Source organism: Trichosurus vulpecula, chromosome 2 (assembly GCF_011100635.1).
Source record: "Trichosurus vulpecula isolate mTriVul1 chromosome 2, mTriVul1.pri, whole genome shotgun sequence".
Classification (NCBI taxonomy): Eukaryota; Metazoa; Chordata; class Mammalia; order Diprotodontia; family Phalangeridae; genus Trichosurus; species Trichosurus vulpecula.
The window spans coordinates 78,148,665-78,158,428 of NC_050574.1; positions in this window are offsets into that span (position 1 = coordinate 78,148,665).

Sequence of the window (9,764 nt, forward strand, 5' to 3'; positions counted from 1 at the left end):
CTTCAGGTTAGAGCTACCCCTGCCTGGAAAAGACCTTCACAAGCCCAGGCTCAAGGGTCCTGCTTCCTGCTCCCCTTCCCTCCCTTCTCTTCCTTGTGTTTTTCAGGCCTTTTATTTGCTGATCTTTGATCTTCTTCATTATTCTCCACCTCCCCCAGCTGCCCTTGTGCTCAACTGTCCCCACCTTCAAACTGAACTGGTCCTCATTGACTGCTCCTCCTGCTCTGCTGGCCTCAGCTTGACCCCTGACTGAGTCCTCTAGGGCTGGATAATGGCCTTTGCCTGTATCTGATTCCCTGTCTCTATTCCTGTCTGTGCAGGACCCAGGCCCTAATGATTCTACTCCCTTGTTTCTGACCTTCGAGCCTACAACCCCTGAGCATCTGGCTTGGTTTCCTTGCACAGCTTTGTGGAGAGTGGGAAAGGCCTCCATTCCTTTTTCAACAGCCTACGAGAGTTGGTGGGAAGGTGGTTAGGGGGATCTTAAAATGGGCAAAAGATGGGAGGAAAGCCAAATCATTATCCTTCACTCCCATTATGGTTCCTGAGTAGCAGAGAGGCTAACAGGAGAGCCTAACCTTAGACTTTGCTCCTATATTTCAGTTTCCCCTTTAGTAGCTAATTAAAAAAAAAGATGTGGGGGGTAGAGCCAGTGTCATCATCAGGGCACAGTCTGCTCAAGTGTCAAGGCTCCCCAACCAGGCCTTAGCTTTGGTCATTCCCCTTTCCTGGGATTTGGGTGGTACTAAAGGAGACTATATGGTTGGGTGTGTGCTCAGGCAGGATTAGTTAAGGTTAGAAAGCACTTCCTGAAGAGAGGTGTGGGAGAAATAGGAATAGGAATAACAGAGGCAGTCTCTGCTTCTTTTCTGAGGGCAGAAGAGACCCCCAGGTATCCAAGTAGAACTCTAAACAGAAAGTGGATTAAATGACTCCTGAAAGGTCTCATAATTCCAGTAGGCATATCCATGTGTCTGGGAATGTATGTGCATTTGTGATATATGCATGTTTACTGTCTTCATCAGCTATAGGAGGCAGGATTCCTGGGTCCTTTTATTTCCATTAACCTTTCAATGCCATTGGAGGCCCAAGTCTCTCCTGTGGGCAGACTGCAAAGAAAAAGCTGAGGGAAAAGAGAGGAGTCATAGGAGTGTGGTTTGAGTAGAGGTGACTGGGAAGGGTGAATGGTGGTGATGAGGTTGGGATTTTGACATATTATGGACACCAAGGGTTCTAAAGCCCTTTGGAGTGGGTGGAGGCGTTAGACATGCCAGTGTTCCTTCACATATACAACTTGTACATACATAACAATACTACACATCTAACTTGAATGTGCCCATTGATGCCATGTGGGAATACCCATGCAATGCCATCACAGATATGCTAGTTTGCATACACTGTAATAAATATGTATACATACCAACATTCATGCATATGGTAACACATATACATGTTATAGGCATGTGCACGTTGTGACACAACAAACAGTTGAGTGTTACAACAATGTATATTCAAATAAGTCTGCATGCAGATTCATATCCATCTGTGTCCACTCATAAACAAAGACATGCCCATATATGCTCCTTCCTACCTGGCTCAAATCATCCCACTAGGCCTAGTGAGTTCTCAGTCTCTCTCTCTCTCTCTCACTCATCTCTGTCAGTTTTTCTGTCTCCTTCCCCCCTCCCTTGCCCTCCCCGTAAACCTGCCCTGCCAGTCATAGAAGTGGAAAAGCAGGTTCTTTAGTAAGGGTGAGAGAGATAAAAAGGACAGAGAGTTGGGAGCCAAGACGTAGCCTGTATTCCTAGACCTTCCTGCTCAATCCTGGGAGAGATTAGACATCTTGTTCTTGGCATGAAGTGGGAGGGGACCATCATGGTAGAGTCATTAGACATCACTCCTCCTTTACGGGGGCTTATTGGACACCTCAGAACCTACTGGGCTTTCCCTGGCAGCTGAACTATGGCACCTAGCATCCAGGGACTCTGGCCCAGAAGGCTGTCTCCTTTATATCTCCCCAGGAAAGTGCCCCTGGGGAGCCTCTAATGTCTTCTTTGTGCAATGACCAAGAGAGTTCATCCTCCTTTCCCTCACTCAGTGGCTATTTGGGGGGAGCCCTTTTTGTTTTTTGCTACTTACACCCCCTGGACTCAGAGCATGAGGAGCTCAGGGGAAGAAGCAGCTGGAGCTGCTGTCTGTCCATCCTATCCACGGTAACATAGCAACAACGCCTCTGCCAACTGAGATGGGGAAGAGAGAGGAGTCAGCACTGAGGGTGGGTGGGTAGTGTGGGCGAGGGGCCTGGGTGGCAGAAGAGCGGGTGAGGGGGCTGGGCAGTAAGTAGTGTAGATGAGGGGACTAAAGAGTAACACATCAGGCCTTTTAGGAGGTGAGGGGAGGAGGGTATCTCTGTGTGTGTGTGGTCCTGCTTCTTTTGTGCCCTAGTTTCTCTGGCCTGGGGTTAGAGAGGGAAGCCTTCCTAGTGGTCCCTTTCTCACCTAGGGATTAGCGGATTCCTGAGTTGTGACACTGGTTGAGGCTGGCCTCCTGAGAACACCTGTCGGGGGGAGGGATACCCCTCTCCTGTCAACCTATGCTCAGGGAACCAAGCAGTCCTCTGTTTCCTGCCTCCTCCCATGGGGCTTACAGACACCCCTGGAGGGCATTAGAAGCAGAGGCAGGGGTCTCTGGTAGCTTCTCACTCCACCCTGCCCCACCCTGTGTCAGAGAGAGAGAGAGAGAGAGAGAGAGAGAGCGCGCGAGCCGCTAAGCTTTTGGGTGGTGCCAGGGCTGAGGGGGCCCAAGAGCGACCTACTTCTTCCTTTTCTTTCTTTTTCCAAAAGGAAAGTGACCCACTTTCCAGCCAATCTGCCAGCGGCCTGGTCCCCACTGACTCCCCCGACCCTGCCTCCTCAGCCCTTCATCCCTAGGATGTAGAGCCCAGAGGAACGGGGCCCCACCCCTTCCCTGCCCATTGAAGTGGATATTTGAAGATTTTGGGGGAGATCAAAGACCCACGTTCCTCAATCCCTCAAATCCTCAATCCTTTCTCCCCGGGCAAAACCTTTGCATGCTCTCTTTGCTTCCTCCTTTCCTTTCTCATTTTCCTCCCTCTCAGGAGGGCTGAGGTTCTGGGCTCTCCCCATTTGTCTCTGGGATATTGGTCTGAGCCTCGGGGCTCCCTTTCTGTCTCCCACCCCCCCCCCCATTAGCGTGGGCCTGGCAAAATTTAATTATTTCTCTTCTCCTCAGCTCCAGATTAATTCCATCCATCACAGACCAGTGACAGGCAGAGCCTTCTTGGGATAGCCTCAGGGACCTGACTACCCTCACCTGGGCCTCATTCTGGGCTAGCAAGAAAGGTGGGGGTGCAGGGGAGGGGAAGGAAGGGGGCAGAACTCAGGCCTCAGTTCTGGTTTGGGGTGGCTTTGTTGTGTGTGGGGGCCACATGTGTGGGTGGCCATAGTGTACACCTGGACATGTGTCTGTCTATGTGTGTATGAGTATATACATGTGAGGTGTGGCTCTCAAGTACTTGAATGATTTCATGTAGGAACCAGCTGTCTTTTTGCTTTAGGCCTCATCATATCTTGCTCTGTTTGTGATTAAGCATATACATGTATGCATGCAGCATTTCTGCCTGTCTCTGCCTGGCACTTATGGTGAGGGAAGCCCTGGGGAGCACAACCCTCTCTTCCTTTGGCCCTGTCTCTAGTGGCCAGAATCTCCAGCTGTCTCTAATCAGCATGTTGTGGGAGGGGGTGGGCTAGGAACTGGACCAGGGAGGTGTGGCCTGACCCTAGTGACCTTGGGGCAAGGCAGTAGGTGAATGAGAGAAGGATGTAAGGGTTGAGGAGACAAAGGGAAGAGGGAGGATGGGGCAGGAAGAGGGATGTTTGGCTTTCCTGTGACCCTCTTTGTGACTTTTCCATGAGAAACTGCTGTAATCTGGAGGCCAGGATTTGGTTTTGGCCTGTCCCCTGGCTCTCCCAAGATGGAATCAGGAACTGCAGATGCGCACATTCCTTTCTACATATCATTTAAATGTTATTAATTTAGGGGTAGCTAGTGAAGCTAAGTGGTTAAGAAGGTGAGTTTCTATCCTCTCTCTACCCTATTCCCTTGAGGGGTCTGTGGGCTCTCAGATATTCCTGCTGCCAGAATTGATTTCTAGCCTCTGTCTGAACAGAGTCCCCTCTCTCCTGCCTCCCTAACCCCTCTCTCCATGGACAGGGTTCTAGCATCTCATTGAGCTTTAGGTTCTGCTGGCTTGCAGGGGACAAGCATGGGGAGGTGTTCCACCTCCTGGGGGGTTGGGGATGTCTCCCTAGTTCTATCAACTCCTTTCTTGTTCTGGGGCTAGGTGTAGGGTATGATGGGTGGGGGTGAGGATGTGGGACACGAGGCAGAGCTGAGCTCAGGCCTGCTCATACGTAGAGGGATGGATGTGAGGACCTCTGTAGGGTCCTGTCTCTGTCATACGGACTCCTTGACCCCTGACTAGAGCTCAGGTTCTCAGACCTTCTGTGGAGAGCAGAGTGGGACAGGACTGAGGGACTTGGAGGGAACTCAGGAATCTTCCTCTTCCTTCCCAGTACCACTTCCCTCTCTACATGTTCTTTTTCCCCTTTCCACTTCTTCCATCTCATCTGGATGCTTTCCTTATCTTTTCTTATTCTCTCTGTAGCCTTTCTTCCTTGCTTTGCTATCTACTGCTCTTCCTTCTTTCTTAATACATTTCCCTGCCTCTTTTTGTATCCCCCCACCCCTTGTCCTCTTCTAACCTTCTCTGTTTCTGAAGTGAGTGCTACTCGCCAGTGCCCCTCTAATGCAACCTCCTTGTCTTCTGCTTTCTTCATCCTCCCCTTCCTCATCTCCTACTCCCTTCTTTACCTTTTCTAATTTCCCCACCCCTTGTCCCCTTCCCCATCTTCTTTCTTCATTCTCCCCTCTTCCCTTTTTTCCTCCCTTTTCCTCCTCTCTGCCCCTTTCTTCTCTTTTCTCCCTTCTCTCTTCTCTTCTTAGCCCTTTCTCCCCTTCATTCTCTTTTCTTTCCTGTTCTTTCCTCCTTTTCTCTCCACCTTCCCTCTCCCTTCATCTCCTTTCCTCCTTTCTCTCTTCTCTTCCTCTTCTCCTTCCCCCCCCACTCTCCCCCTCTTCTGTGGTTTAGGCTGGCCTGCCTCTTCTCTTTGCCTCTGATCAGAGAGCTCTCTGTTGTTGGCTGGTTTGCTGGGCTCTTTTCCCCAGAGCTCAATCTGACTCTGGCCCTGCTGAGTGGTTTCCTCCTCTATCTCACCAATTATTGCTCCCTGTACAGTGGTTGCTAAAGCCTCAGCAGGTGGGAGCAGAAGCTGGGGGTGGGGTGGGGAGAGAATGTGGGGCTGACTCTGACTTTGACTTCAGAGGTGTAGGCTATTGCTTTTTCCCAGCTGGGATCAGGAATAAGGATGGTGAGGAATAAGTTAATCTGGCAGCCAGTAAGTCACCTTGCTCTCAACCAGGTGCCCAGCCTTATGTTAGGTGCTATGAGGGAGACCAGCCAAAACATGGCCTGGCCCCAGCCCTTTCTTCTTTTCCGAATCTTCCCTTTCTTTCCTTCTCCTCTTCACTCTTTCCTCTTTTCCCTTTCCCTCACTCTTCCTATTCTCTCTCTCTTTCTCTCTCTCTCCTCTCTCTTTCTCTCTCTCCTCTCTCTCTTTCTCTCTCTCTCTCCTTCCTCTCTTTCTGTCTCTCTCTCCCCCCTCCATCTTTTCTTTCTCTCTTCTTCCCTTTCCTCTTCTCTCCTTTTCCTTTTCTCTCTCTCCCTCTTCTGCCTTCTGGGAGTTCCCACTCTGGTTGGGGAGATGAGATTCACACACAGGAAACAATTAAGGAGAAAACAGGACGGAATCTAATTGCTAGATGGTGTGTGTGTGTGTGTGTGTGTTACAAATTCTAGGTAAACACTGTAGAATTTCAGAGACAGAAGAAATCAGTGTGGGCTGGAGTAGTTGGGGAAACCTCCCTTGGAGGTACCTGACTTGGGCCTTGAAGGATGGGTAGGATATGCACAGCTATCATGGTGGTTTGAAGCACTGCAGTATATTGGAGAGAGGGCTACCTCTGGAGTCGGAGGACCTGGGTTCAAATCCCATCTCTGAGGAGATCTAAAGCAAGTTAATTATTCTCTGTGGGCCTCAGTTTCCTTATCTGTAAAATGAGATGGGTAGACCAAATGGCCACTAAGGGCCTGTCTTGATCTATATCTATGGTCCCATGAATAAACAAAGAGAGGATTTACTGGCCTGGAGGGTTTGTTTATGGAAAAGAATGTTGGAGATGTGGGTGCCAGACTGTAGAAAGCCTTGAATGTCAGGCAGAGGAGGTTATGTATGTAAAAAGAAACCACTGAGAATTTTTGAGAAGAGTCATGGCATGATCAGATCTGTGCATTAGAAAGGGTGATTCAGTGGCCTGTACAGGATCAGGAAGAGGCAAGAATGGGGGCTCTTACAGTAGTCTGGAGGAAACCCAGAGGGGAAGGGAACTCCATGGTAAGATGGACTCTGTGGGTTGGTGAGGAGGTTGTGAATAGACAGCACTTGCCCATGTAGAGAAGCTTTCATTGTTATTTAAGAATATATTTATAAGGACTTTTTTGGGGAGGAGCGAAGAAGGGGAGTGGACCTGTGTTTTCAGTGGTATAGAGGAATCCCCGTAAGTAAACTCCCTCCAACAATGTAGATTAGCAGTGGCTCTGCCATGAGGGTTACCTTGGGTGCACTGAGAGGCTAGGTCCCTTGCTCTGGCTCACACCTACTGTGTGTCAGAAGCCCCATTGGAACCCAGGTTGTCCTGAATCTGAGGCTGGGTCTCTTCACCTTTGCCATGCTGCCTCTTCATTTATGGAGTATAAAGAGAAAATTCAGGAGCCACTCAAATCTTCATATACTGGAAAGAATACTGGATTTGGGCTCGGATGACTTGGATTTAATTCTGGTTCTGCTACTTAACACAGGTTTCCTTGGGCAGGTCCCTTCCCTTCTCTGGGCTAATTGATTAGGGAATTCTCTTCTGGTTTCCATGTTCTTTGATTCTGTGAGTCCTTGGAATGGATGATAGTCCCATTCCCAACAGCCTTATGGCTTGTGGTTGGTTCTCCTGGACTCCCATTTCTCTGGGTTTTTCTTCCTGACAGTTGACAATTTGTGGACACTATCTCCTCTTTCCCCTACCTCTAAGCTAGTCTAGAGGGAAGCTATTAACTTCTGTGGGACTTTGGTGTTTTGTTCCTTGGCCTACTCTCCTGTTCCTCCTTTGTGGAGGGAAGAATATAGAAGGAAGCAAGGCCAGAGGATTATACCAGAATTAGATATTTCCATCCTCAGACCTATCACCAAACCCCTCCATCACTAGAGTCAAAGGCCTCTCTGGTTCTTCATATGCCTATAAGGGGGAGTCAGGTCAAAAGGGGCATTTGGCCCCCTAGTTTCTGAGTTGAGGGACAGGAGGCTGTCAAGGCCAGTGACATCAAGTTGGGGCTTGGAAAGAGTCATTTCCCAGTGTGGCTGCCCCATTACAAAAGTGCCTGAGCTGTTGACATTTTAAAAAGGTGATCTGAATGTTATTTGCATCTCATTTGCATCTCATTTGATGTAAAAATACACAGACTCCCCCATCCCCTCCCCCGCACCTTTCAGCTTTTGCTTGTTTCAAACCTTCTCCCCCTTCCAGGTCCTGCTGGGTCAGGGTGAGTCCAATGAAGAAAAATGACTGGGTTCCCTTTTTATTGATGTCAGTGGGGGGAAGACAGGGGGTGTCTTTGAAAGGGAGGGCTTTCCCTTGAGCCTTCATCCCAGAAGCTACTGTCCTCCATTACTTCTTCTCTCTCCTAAGCAGACTCAGAAGTCTGGGTGTAGGAAGTTGGGGGGAGCTTTCTTCATCCAAGGAATGGAACGAAGACAGCTGTTCGCTCTTCACTCATCTGCCCCATTTGTGCCAACCTCTCCTGAGAAATGTTCCTGGTCTCTGAGTCATCTAGGTGCTTGACTGGTTGGTTTCCCCATTTCCAGCACTTTAGCCTCCCTCCCCTCTTCCTAACCTCCTCTCCCTTTCTCACACAACTGTAAGGACCTTCTCTGGTAAGTCCTATATCTGCCTTGCAGGGTCCTGTCTGGATGCTCCCTTCAGGAGATCTGTGTCCCTTGTTCTCCCAAGGCCCCAATGAGGTTGCACAGATTCAAGGAAGTCTTTGTGGTGGGAAGGAGGAAGGAGAGACAGTTGAGAAGATGGGGGCTGGGAGCAGGGCAAATTAGGATTGGTGTGGGAAGGCAACCTCTCCTGCACCCACCAGTAATCTTCTCTGCTTCTCCTTTGCAGGAAGTTGGGTTCTGGGGCCCATGGTTGGTGGTGTGAGATCCCCATGTTTCCATTTCTACTTAACCTGACCCTCTGTGACCTGAATGCAGATGTTTTTTGCTGTCACTATCTGGGTGGGTGAGAAGGGCATCTCCTGTCCCTCCACCGCATTCTGATCCAAGAATGAAAAAACACCTATTCCTCTTAGTGTCATTCAGGATCAGGGTAGAGTTTTGCCAAAGGAATTTTTATTAAAAAATGAAGAAAACATGGAATATTAGAGCACAGAATGTTGGATGCCACAGCTGGGAGGGATAGTATGAAATCCATCCCCCTCACTTTGCCGAGGAAGAGACTGTGGCTGAGAAGAGGAGACTTGCCCAAGGTCACATGACAATTCAGTATCAGAGTTAGAACTTCTTTCCTGATTCCCAGGCTAGGGAACTTTATTCTGAATATAGAACTGGACATCATAAGTCATTAAGTCCAATGACTGCTTGAGCAGGAATCTTTTCTAATTTTAAATTATATTTTTATTTATTTTATTAAACATTTACCAATTGCATTTACAATTTAATATTCATTTAAAAAATTTTGAGTTCCAAATTCTCTCCCTGACTCTCACCCCTCCCCCACCCATTGAGAAGGCAAGCAATATTAATTGTACATGTGAAGTAATGTAAAACATTCCATATTAGCCATGTTGCAAACCACACACACACACACACACACACACACACACAAAAGCAAGAAAAGTAAAGTAAGTGAAAAAATATGGTTTAGTCTGCCCTCAGAGTTCATCAGTTCTCTCTCTGGAGGTGGATAGCATTTTTCATCATGGGTCCTTTGAAGATGTCTTGGATCATTGTCTTGATGAGAGTAGCTAAGTCTTTCACACTTGATCATTGTTACAATATTGTTGTTACTGTGTACAATGTTCTCCTGGTTCTGCTCACTTCACTTTGCATCAGTTCATGTAAGTCTTCCCATGTTTTTCTGAAACCATCCTGTTCATCATTTCTTATAGCACAATAGTATTCCATCACAATCATATGCTACAACCTGTTCAGTCATTCACCAACTGGTGAGCATCCCCTCGATTGCCAATTCTTTGCCACCATAAAAAGAACTACTTTAAGTAGGGATTCTTTCTGCAACATCCCTGACAAGTAATATCCAACCTCTGCTTGAACACCTGCAGTGATAGGAGGCTCACTTCTTTCTGAGATAGCCTATTCAATTTTCAGACAGCTGTGATTGTTAGGAAGTTTTCCCTTTCTTTCTGTAAGTGCAAACAAAAGCCCACACAAATATAAAAACAGGCAGATTAATTGAACTTGAAAGCCCTCTTTCTCAGTTCTTGAATTGTAATCCTTTCCCTTGCAAGATTGGAGGTCTAGCGCCTGAATCGTCATCAGAGACCATCA